This window comes from Mandrillus leucophaeus, unplaced genomic scaffold (genome assembly GCF_000951045.1).
Source record: "Mandrillus leucophaeus isolate KB7577 unplaced genomic scaffold, Mleu.le_1.0 Scaffold505, whole genome shotgun sequence".
Lineage (NCBI taxonomy): Eukaryota > Metazoa > Chordata > Mammalia > Primates > Cercopithecidae > Mandrillus > Mandrillus leucophaeus.
Genome location: NW_012105421.1, coordinates 256,946 through 267,881, shown reverse-complemented (window position 1 = coordinate 267,881; position 10,936 = coordinate 256,946).

Below are 10,936 nucleotides of genomic sequence, written 5' to 3'. Positions count from 1 at the left end.
CATACTACCTCTTTTGTATTGCACATTCATTAATTATTGTAGCTATGATTATTTTTAATATTTTTGACTCTAATTTTATACTATGCTTAACAGTGATTTACACACTATCACTATAGTTTTAGAATATTTCAGATTTGACTATATATTTATCTTTACCAGATAGTGTTATACCTTCATATATTTTCATGTTATTATTTAACATCTTTTTGTTTCAGCTTGATAAACTAACATTAGCATTCCTTGTAAGGCAGGCTGAGTGGGGATAAACTCCCTCAGCTTCTGTTTTTTTGAGAATGTCTTTATCTCTATTTCATTTCTGAAGGGCATATTTACCAAGTATAATATTCTTGGTGGCTGGGCTTTTGATTTTAGCACTTTGAATACATCATGACCCTTCCCTCCTGAATTGCAGGTTTCTGCTTAAAAATCCATTGATATCTTTTTTTAAAAAATTATACTTTAAGTTCTAGGGTACATGTGCACAACGTGCAGGTTTGTTACATATGTATACTTGTGCCATGTTGGTGTGTTGCACCCAGCAACTTGTCATTTACATCAGGTATAACTCCCAATGCCATCCCTCCCTGCTCCCCACTCCCCATAACAGGCCCTGGTGTGTGATGTTCCCCTTCCTGAGTCATCCTTTTTTATGGCTGCATAGTATTCCATGGTGTATATGTGCCACATTTTCTTAATCCAGTCTGTCACTGATGGACATTTGGGTTGATTCCAAGTCTTTGCTATTGTGAATAGTGCCGCAATAAACATATGTGTGCATGTGTCTTTATAGCAACATGATTTATAATCCTTTGGGTATATACCACCCAATATACCCAGTAGTGGGGTGGCTGGGTCATATGGTACTTCTGGTTCTAGATCCTTGAGGAATCGCCAGCACCTGTTGTTTCCTGACTTTTTCATGATCACCATTCTAACTGGTGTGAGATGGTATCTCATTGTGGTTTTGATTTGCATTTCTCTGATGGCCAGTGATGATGAGCTTGTTTTCATGTGTCTGTTGGCTATATGAATGTCTTCTTTTGAGAAATGTCTGTTCATATCCTTTGCCCACTTTTTGATGGGGTTGTTTGTTTTTTTCTTGTAAATTTGTTTGAGTTCTTTGTAGGTTCTGGATATTAGCCCTTTGTCAGATGAGTAGATTGCAAAAATTTTCTCCCATTCTGTAGGTTGCCTGTTCACTCTGATGGTAATTTCTTTTGCAGTGCAGAAGCTCTTTAGTTTAATGAGATCCCATTTGTCAATTTTGGCTCTTGTTGCCGTTTGCCATTGCTTTTGGTGTTTTAGACATGAAGTCCTTGCCCATGCCTATGTCCTGAATGGTAGTACCTAGGTTTTCTTCTAGGGTTTTTATGGTTTTAGGTCTAATATTTAAGTCTCTAATCCATCTTGAATTAATTTTCATATAAGGAGTAAGGAAAGGATCCAGTTTCAGCTTTCTACTTATGGCTGGGCAATTTTCCCAGCCCCATTTATTAAATAGGGAATCATTTCCCCATTTCCTGTTTTTGTCAGGTTTGTCAAAGATCAGATGGCTGTAGATGTGTGGTATTATCTTTATGGGATTCCCTTGTATGTAAAGAGGTGCTCATGTCTTGCTGCTTGAAAAATTCTGTCTTTGATTTTTGAAAATTTGATTATAATGTACCTGGGGATAGTCTTCTTTGGGCTGATTTTGCTTGGAGTACTTTGTGCTTTATGAACCTGGAAGTTTATATTACTCCCCAACTTTGGAAAGTTTCAGCCACTATTTCTTACATAATCTTTATGTTCCTTTCCTTTCTTTTGTCCTTTTTGGATATTCATAATGCATATATTCCACTTTGGATGATGTCTGATAGTCCTGTGCACTATATTGTTTAATTATATATTGCTTACTTTTCCTACTGGCTAATTTAAAATGTCCTGCTTTTGAGTTCACAGATTCTGTCTTCTGCATTACCATGTTTTTTATTGAAGGTATCGGTTCAATTTCTTCAGTTCTGTCATTGTGCTCTTCAGCTCCAGGATTTCTGTTTTGTTCTTTTTATGGTTTATATTTCTTAATTAAACTTCTAATATTCTCATTCATTGTTTTTCTGATTCCATTTAGTTGTCTTTCTGTCTTCTCTTAAATCTTTCTGAACTTTTTAAAGATGATAATTTTGAGTTATTTTTCAGGTAACTGTTGATCTCCATTTCTTTTTGTTTAGTTACTGAAATTTAATTAGTTTCCTTTGGTGATGCCATGTTTGCCTGATTGTTTATAATCTATTTAGGTTTGCATTAGCTTCTCTACATACGAAGGAGCAAAGCCTTTTCTAGGTTTTACAGCATGATTTGGACAGATAAAGGCCTTCTTTTATTGAGTCCCAGGGCTGACATTGCCTCCTCTATTGCTGCTGAGTGTAGTTAGAGCCTGAACAAGGGTTCACTTTAGGGTTTAAAAGATTCACAAATGGAAGGCCTTTTACCATGTGTGCAAATGGCTGTGGCTCCTGCTGGATCACTGGGGGGTGGGGTTTTCCATCTGGTCACTATTCAGATCCATAGGAAGTCAGGACTAACACTGGATCACAAATGAGTGGGGCTTGAATCAATCACAGGCTTGCTTCAGGTTCTACAGCTGCTATTGAGGTCTATAGACCTGTCTCTGTTGGCACAGATGGGCATATCTCTCTCCATATTCTTGGATTGGCAAGATTGCTCGTGGACTATTTCTGAGAGTGGCTGGAGCCAGGTTACAGCTCTGCTTCAAGATCTGCAGTCAAAGTGTGGCCAATGGGTCTGCCTCTGGGGACATAATCAGTTGTGACTTTTCCTGTATCCCTTGGCAGATGGTACTGGTAGCAGGACCAAGGCCAAATGGGGTTTTAGCCAAGTCCAAAGTGGATAGAGAGCTGTTTCTTGGTTGGTTGCCAGGATCATGGTCAATGGCTTTTCTACCTGGGCATGGGCCTGCCCTCGCAAAACATTTCTTGGTCCTGAACCCCTCTGGAGTTTTGCAAGCTTCTTCCTGTATCCCAGATCCCACAAAGGCACTTTGTCCATGTGTGACTACCAAATTATTGTTGCCGTGAGGTAATACAAATGGGGACTTCCTAGTTTGTCATTTTACATGATATTAGGATAATGTTAATATGAAAGTTGTATTACCAAAAATATAGAAATCTCATTTGATTTAAAATTATATACTGTTCTCGACCTAGTACTACTTTAATGAAAAAGTACTGAAGGAATAATAATATTATTAGCTACTATTTTTTTTATAGGATTTGCCCTTTTAATTTATTCAGTGTTTTATTGGCAATAACTCATATAATCCTCAGAAGGCCTCTATGAGATTTATAATCTTATTTTCATTATTTTACAAATGAGAATCTGGAGGCTTATTGTAACCAAGAAGCCAAAAGCTTAATTGTTTTGTCATGTGAATTTTACTATGCTATGCTGCCTCAATTTAAACTAAATGTTTTTGTCATAATGCAGAATATGAAAGGGTAGTAATAGTCTGGGTGTAACTTACTAGGTATTATGTATGTGAACAATGTTAATATCCTGGCACCGTTGCTGACACTAGTTCTTTACTAAGTAGTTTCAGAGTTGCAGTGGCAGCTCATATTGAATTGGGCAATATCCAACCTAACTGCATTTTCAAGACTTAGTGTTTCTTAGTCTTTTCAGTTTTGGTGGTCCTTGTTCCAACTCCTATTCACTAGAAGTTTTTGAATTTTGAACAGAGCTACATTTACTTAAGATTTCAAGGGAAATGATATAGGAAACCCCATGTATTCTGCAATATTTTTAGTGCCTAGAGATTTCAGGATTACTAGGTGAAATTGATCATTAAGGCATTGCTTAGAGGTTTCCCCTTATGTGACACTAAACATTTGCATTTTAAGTAATGTTGTAGTTCTGAGTACAAAGAAAACTGCATACTAAAAATGTGGTTATTGATATAGCAGGTGTATATTGAATATCTGTTTACATTTATTTAAACATGAGATTCTGCATCCGGACTCCTCCTTTAGATATGGTTTTCTTCCCTTGGAGGCAAAAAGAAGTTAAATTTGTAGCATATCAGAGCATCAGAGTGTCGATATGGTGGACAAAGAAGTTAAGCCAATAATGACTTAATCCTTGTTATTCTGACTGAGTTTTGAGATCATAAACAAATGGGAGACATGTTCCCACTTTATAAAAAGGGAGCAGTGGAAATCTGGTTTAGCATCAATGGCTAGGAATCAAGAGGAGAGGCACTGTACAAATCCCAAGCTCAGGCCACAGTGCTGCTGGAGATGTGTTTGTATGCATTTAGTCAAAGTGCTCCGCTTATACTCAAATACTTTTCCTTAGCTTTCACTGAGATTGAAGAATCATGATGCACACAGATGCAGTGTGTCCAAAGGATCCATGGAAATCATTCATGTGCACTGAGTCTGAATGGGGGACCTGCATAAGTCTTCCATCCCAGGAGGAGGCCTGAGATATTAGGAAGCAGAATACTTGACGTTACTTCTACTTTCCCCTTCTTCTCTGTACCTTGTGAATATGCTTATTTTCCTTTTTAAAGTGCCTGCTGTTAAGGAGTGCTGATTTGGTCTGAACTATATGGGTCAGCTAGGGCAAAGTGGAACAGATTGAAATAAAATTATTGAAGTTAACCCAGAGAGACCAATCTGAAACAGCTGGAAAAAATTCAATTGCTTGTCATATGATACATTCTTTGATGCTTTTGATCCAGATATTTTAGACACTTGTTGACCTAGAATGCATTTATAAACATTCTGCTTTTAAGATAGTAGACCTCTTATCCCAAATCATTATATGCACTTCATATTTTAAATTAGCTCTAGGCAGTTTTGTCACAATGTAGCAGCAGTCATTTACTTTCTCTGCCAAATATTTATACACAGTTAGTCTTCCCTACCAAACTGCCGACTTTCAAAGCTTAGGTAAGAGTACAAACAAATGACCATTGAAAATAAACCATAAACACCTAAATGACTGTTAAAATAATCACTGGCATTAGATGGCCCTTTTTTAAAAGAAAACACATTGATGGGCTTCTCAATTTAAAGGATTCTTCTCTACCTCAACTGCAGCTCCTAGCCTGGGTAAGAGAGGGCAAGTTGTATGTGTATTGCAATTGCTTTGCATAGTCAAGCGAGAATAATTTGCATTTCTTCCTTGAGAGATAGTGATGCTGGGAAACATGGGAATGGAGAAAAGAGGATAATATAAAGGCTACCAAGAGAGGCAATGTTAGGCTGGTAGGACATGGTAGGTGGTAACTTTTATGGTAGCCAAAGTCAAGCATAGAAAACATTCTTTCATTATTTTTATGGGAACAAAAGAAGAGGATAGTGTTTATTGTGTGATAATGAGTTGTAGAATGAGGCTGGGCATGGTGGCTCACCCTTGTAATCCCAACACTTTGGAAGGGCAAGGCAGGAGGATCACTTGAGCCCAGGAGTTTGATACCAGCCTGGGCAACATAGCAAGACCCCATCTTTATAAAGACAGTTACAAAGTTAGGCATGGCTGTAGTCCCAGCTACTTAGAAGGCTGAGGTGGGAGGGTCATTTAAACCTGGGAGGTTGAGGCTGCAGTGACCCATGATTGTGTCACTGCACTCCAGCCCTCCAGCCTGGGTGACAGTGAGACCCTGCCTCACAAAAAAAGAAAAAACAAAGAGCCGTAGGAACACAGCAAAGGAGTCAAGACCGATAATAAAGAACTAGGTGAAAACAAAGAAGCAGAGAGTACATAAATCTTTAAGAAGGTGAGAGGTATCTGCAAGTTGCAGAGGGCTTTAGAATTTCAAAATCTCTTCTCTCTCTCTCCCATCTCCTATCATCTATTATATATCTATCATCTATGAGTGAACTTGTGACTCCAGGTACCCAAATATCTTATAAACCTTCAGATTGAAGACATCTTGATACTCTTAGATGAAAACATCGTACCTTATTTTTATGAAAAGGATCATTTCATGGACCAAGAGGACTTCTAAGCCTTTTCTTGCTTCTCCTGCTCATTACTGCCTTAAGATGAGAGAGTACAAGAAGAAAGATTAATTCTATTTTCCAGTGGTTTTAACAAAAGAATAAATGGTAGACAAGGTTTATAGCTATTAGCTAAAATGAAGTCTATAGATGAAACTTTTTGTAATGTACATTGCATCCCAATAAATAAAAGATAATTGAAGTTTAAATATACAAAGTGTTTACTAAATTTTGAAATAGGACTACATTTATTTTTAACTTTGTATATTTTAAAACCCATGGTAATGTAAAAGAATAATACAGAGACATCAGTGACTAAAGATGGGTATCAGGACTGGGTTTAAATAGATTCCTGTGGTTCCTTAGATCTTTTTTTAACCTCTTCCCCTTGCCCTCTCAAAAGGGCTTCACTATAGATTGAACATTTTCAGACTAAAATTGGGGAAACGTTATGTGCATGGAGGTGGAAAACACACATTATTTCAAAAGAATGGAAGATGATAGAAGGTTATCTTTGAACCTCAAAGGTTTTCTTCCTGGCAAATGAACTATAAAATGTTTTTCTCAATACGAGCCCAATTTAGCACAGTCCTAAGTTTCAATGACTCCCGGATTTTTGAGGTCAAAAAGAATGGAAAAGTGGGTTTCCTGTGATTGTTTGCTATAGAAATTCCATGCTTGTGATCAAAAGAAACTTTGTTTACTTATTATCTGGACAATGTGTCAAGAGAAATATGAGTGATAAAATCAATTACAGAAAACATACTAAGTTGCTTTTTATTTTGTTTCTGGTCTATTATTCAGTTTTTCATCAAAGTTAGAATTGAAGCAAGCTAATCTATTTCTCATCAGGAAAACTTATACTGTGTTTGGAAGAAGTGAAAATCAATAGCAATAGGCAGTTTTGAAAAAGAGTGCTCCAATTGGTTTGGAATTCTTTTTTAGTAGGTTTTTTTTTTTTTTTTTTTAAGTGGGCATGAGCCCAGTGAGCTTTTCACAGTAGCTGAGTAAGGAGCTGCCTGGAGTGACATAGATGGGGAACTTCTGAGTGGATCTCATATAGTACTCTACATAGACATTGGAAATGTCATCAGTAGAAACACATTTTTTGAATTAAGCTATATTTGTCTATTTAAGTGTAATATAACCACAATTTTTTATAATCCACTTTTCTCCAGTTACTTAAAATAACCCTCTTTAGTGGCCTCATAGAGGATGCCCATCCCTTGCTGTTTTTTTCTTATTTTCTATTATTAACATCTTTAGACCTTACCTCTTTCCTCAATCTTAAGTGCTCTTTTTCTGACTTCAGTACTTCATTTGCCAATATCCTCCTAACTTCTGTATAATTGTAATTCCATTGCATCAGCTTGGTAAAGCACCAACCCTGGATAAATCTTTGGATTAGTTTTTCTGTACAGCTCATAGATATGTAAACACTCCTTAGAATTGTGAGAGATGTTTGTCTTCATAAATCATTGTCTCCAAGTTTGTTTGATCCTTAAATACACCCAGAAATTCTTCTAGATATTTGGTGTCAGATTTCATCATTTATTTCATTTTTTTTTTTTTAATCAGAGTCTCTCTCTTGTCACCCAGGCTAGAGTGCAGTGACATTATCTCAGCTTTTCCAACCTTGACCTCCCGGGTAAAAACAACTGTTGTCCCTCAGCCTCCTGAGTAGCTGGGATTGCAAATATTTCACTATCTTAATACTAATCAACTCTTTTCAAATCTGGGACTACTTTCATCTTGCTTTCTCACAGCCTCAGATTGTCTCTACCTTTAAACGGAAAATAATAATCCCCAACTTCCTGTCTCCCCATTTACTAACTTCTCTGCATGCAGTATTTCTTCTTGACCACAGATTACCAAGGAAAATGTGTCCACTGAAGGAGAACTCTTCCACTTTTTTTCTGAACTCCATTTCATCCCATGTTCTCAGTAATCTCACACTCTCTGCCTGTATAATAAATATCTTCTCCTTAACAGCACCTTTATGTCAGATCACCATTCTGGTACACTCAGTTCTCCGCTGTCTTAAAATATATATTTCTTTCTGTTCTAAGTCTCCTTACAGTTAAAACTTTCTTTCTCACATTGAAGAGTGTTTTAGAGTTTTCTGTACTCACTGTCTTTATTCCTTTCTCTCTCACTCCCTCTTTGCCTTCATTCCTTTCTAATTTTATTAGTCAGCTTTTTTGAAATAACAAATAAGCCCTTTAATTTTAACATCTTATGCCAACAAACATTTACTTCTTGCTCATGTTCCAGGTCAAGCACCAGTGCTTTGCTGCTTTGGTGCTGCTTCTCCCTGTGTCTCTTCATTCTGGGACCCAGTCCCTTTGGGGAAATGCTGTTTTTGTGGCAGAAGGAAAAGAGTGAGAGCTGGTGAAAATATTCCATGCCCTTTAAGCTTTTACTTGAAGCTGGTTAAGCTCTATGTCACAAACTTTTGTGATATTCAGACACAACCACCTTTCGTGTAATTGGTATAAATTATACAAAACCATTTCTGGGATATAAACCAATTTAGTATTTAGAGCAAAAATTTAGGCCTATAGTTTGTGCCATTAGTACTGAGCACCAGATCCCAAAAGATAGAGTGGTCTATGTGTTGCTTTAACACATTTATTTTCTGTGTCTGTTTCTGACATGTGGAGTCCTCTAAAGAGCAGCTCCCAGAGTGGGGTCCTTTTGCCTGAGCCTAAAGGCAGCTTTTACTTGGACCTTCCATATTAACATTTAACATAACTGAAGATGATTTTTCTTGTCCCATATATGCTGCTTCTCCAGGGAGCATGAGGGCAGCAGAAATCATATTCTCTTTGACACAAATTCTAATACTCCAAGTTATTATCATATTATTACTGAGCCTCTGTCTGAACTAGAAATGTGATGATATGCCCCTCTTTAAAGTTCAGAATATCCCCACTCTCACAAGATTAAATCCCAAAATTCTGGCTAACCACAGTTTATGCTTCTTCCTCTTTTCATTTTCTTACATGCACCATTTTGGCAGTTTGAACTAGCAAAATTTGTACTCTTGTACTTGCTGTTTGTTCCAACATGTGTCTATCAGTAAATTATTTATACGTTGGTCTCCTGTTCATTTTCTAAATCTCAACTAAGAAGCTACCTTCTCTATTGGATACACAGACTTTTGCATGCTTTTCTAATTCTCACAAAACATTTAATTCACTATCTCATATAATTCTTGGTACAAAGTCACAGTGACATATATGTGTCATACATAAATATATGTAAAACCATACACATATGCCTAACCATATATACATATATATATGCACATATATATCAAATACAACATGTAGAATGTAATGTAAAATAGGAGGTCAATACATGTTTACTAAATAAATAAAGTGCTCTTGTCAAGCACATTTTTCTTAGGCATTAAGAGATAAACTATTACTTTGAAAATTTCTGAAATAATCATGGTCCCAAAATAAGAAATTCTGCTTTTCGTTTTATATATGATTCTTTTCAAAGTAATTAGTTTCAAGTGGGGAACAGTATAAAAATCACGCATATGCCTAAAATTTTCAGATCCTTCTTCAACTATTTAAAGTCATTAAAGATACATGCCTCAGTGATGTCTGACTGCCGTTCATTTCCATGTGAATTACATGAAGTGTTGAATTCACATGTAGAATTTAGTAGAATAGATGAGTCTGAGCAAATAATTTATATAATTTATATGTTACTTTCCTTCATTTATATTACTTTGGGTTCCCAATAGTTTTATTTGAAATATTGTGTTTGTCTCAATAATTGTTTCCTTACCCTGTTTCTTCTTTTTCCCATTTTAAAAATATAAATCTAGTCCTTTTACTCTTCAGGTAAAACTATCAATAGCTTTCTTTTCCCTATACTATTCATAACAGATACCTCTCTATCCTTTACTTTTTATCCCTGTTCAGTCAAATTGTATAGATTTTTCCATATCATTTATCATATTCAACCTTTCCTTTCTATCCCTACAGCTACTGATAATTAAACGATCTATCATATTGTCCCTGAATTATAATAGCTTCAAAATTGGTCTCTAATTTTTGAGATTTGTCTTTCTACATTGCATTCTCTACCCTGCTGTCAGATTGACTTTTTGTAAGTTAAAACCAGATTGCTTTAGACACAAGCTAAACTCCGTAATTTTAGCACACTTTTTAAATTGCTTTTATCTTCTCATTTTTCTTTTTTTGTGCTAATAACTGTAGTACTTCCGTTTGGAAAACCTTTAGCATAATTTTTATCGATGTATTCATTGACAAACACTTAGGTTGATTCCACATCTTTGCTCTTGTGAATAGTGCTACAATAAACATGCAAATTCAGGTATTTCTTTGATACACTGATTTCTTTTTCTTTGGATAAATACATAGTAGTAGGATTGCTGGATCATATGATAATTCTATTTTTAGTTTTTTGAGATAATTTTGTTTTTCATAGCAAGTTATCTCACTTTACATTCCTGCCCATAGTGCATAACAGTTCCTTTTTTTTTTTTTTTTTTTATCTTCACCAGCATCCATGGTTTTTGCCTTTTTAATTATAGCCATTCTAATTGGGGTAAGCTGATATTCTATTGTGGTTGTGATTTGCATTTCCCTGATGATTAGTGATGTTGAGCATTATACACTTGTTAGACATTTGGATGTCTTTTTTTCAGAAATGTCTATTCATGTCCTTTGCCACTTTTTAATGGAATTATTTGTGTTTTTTCCTTCCTTCCTTCCTTCCTTCCTTCCTTCCTTCTTTCCTTCCTTTCTTTCTTCCTCTTTCTTTCTTCTTTCCTTCTTTTCTTTTCCTCTCTCTCTTCTTCCTCCTTCCCTCCCTCCCTCCCTCCTTTCCCTCCCTCCTTCCTTCCTTCCTTCTTTCCTTCCTTCTTTCCTTCCTTCTTTCCTTCCTTC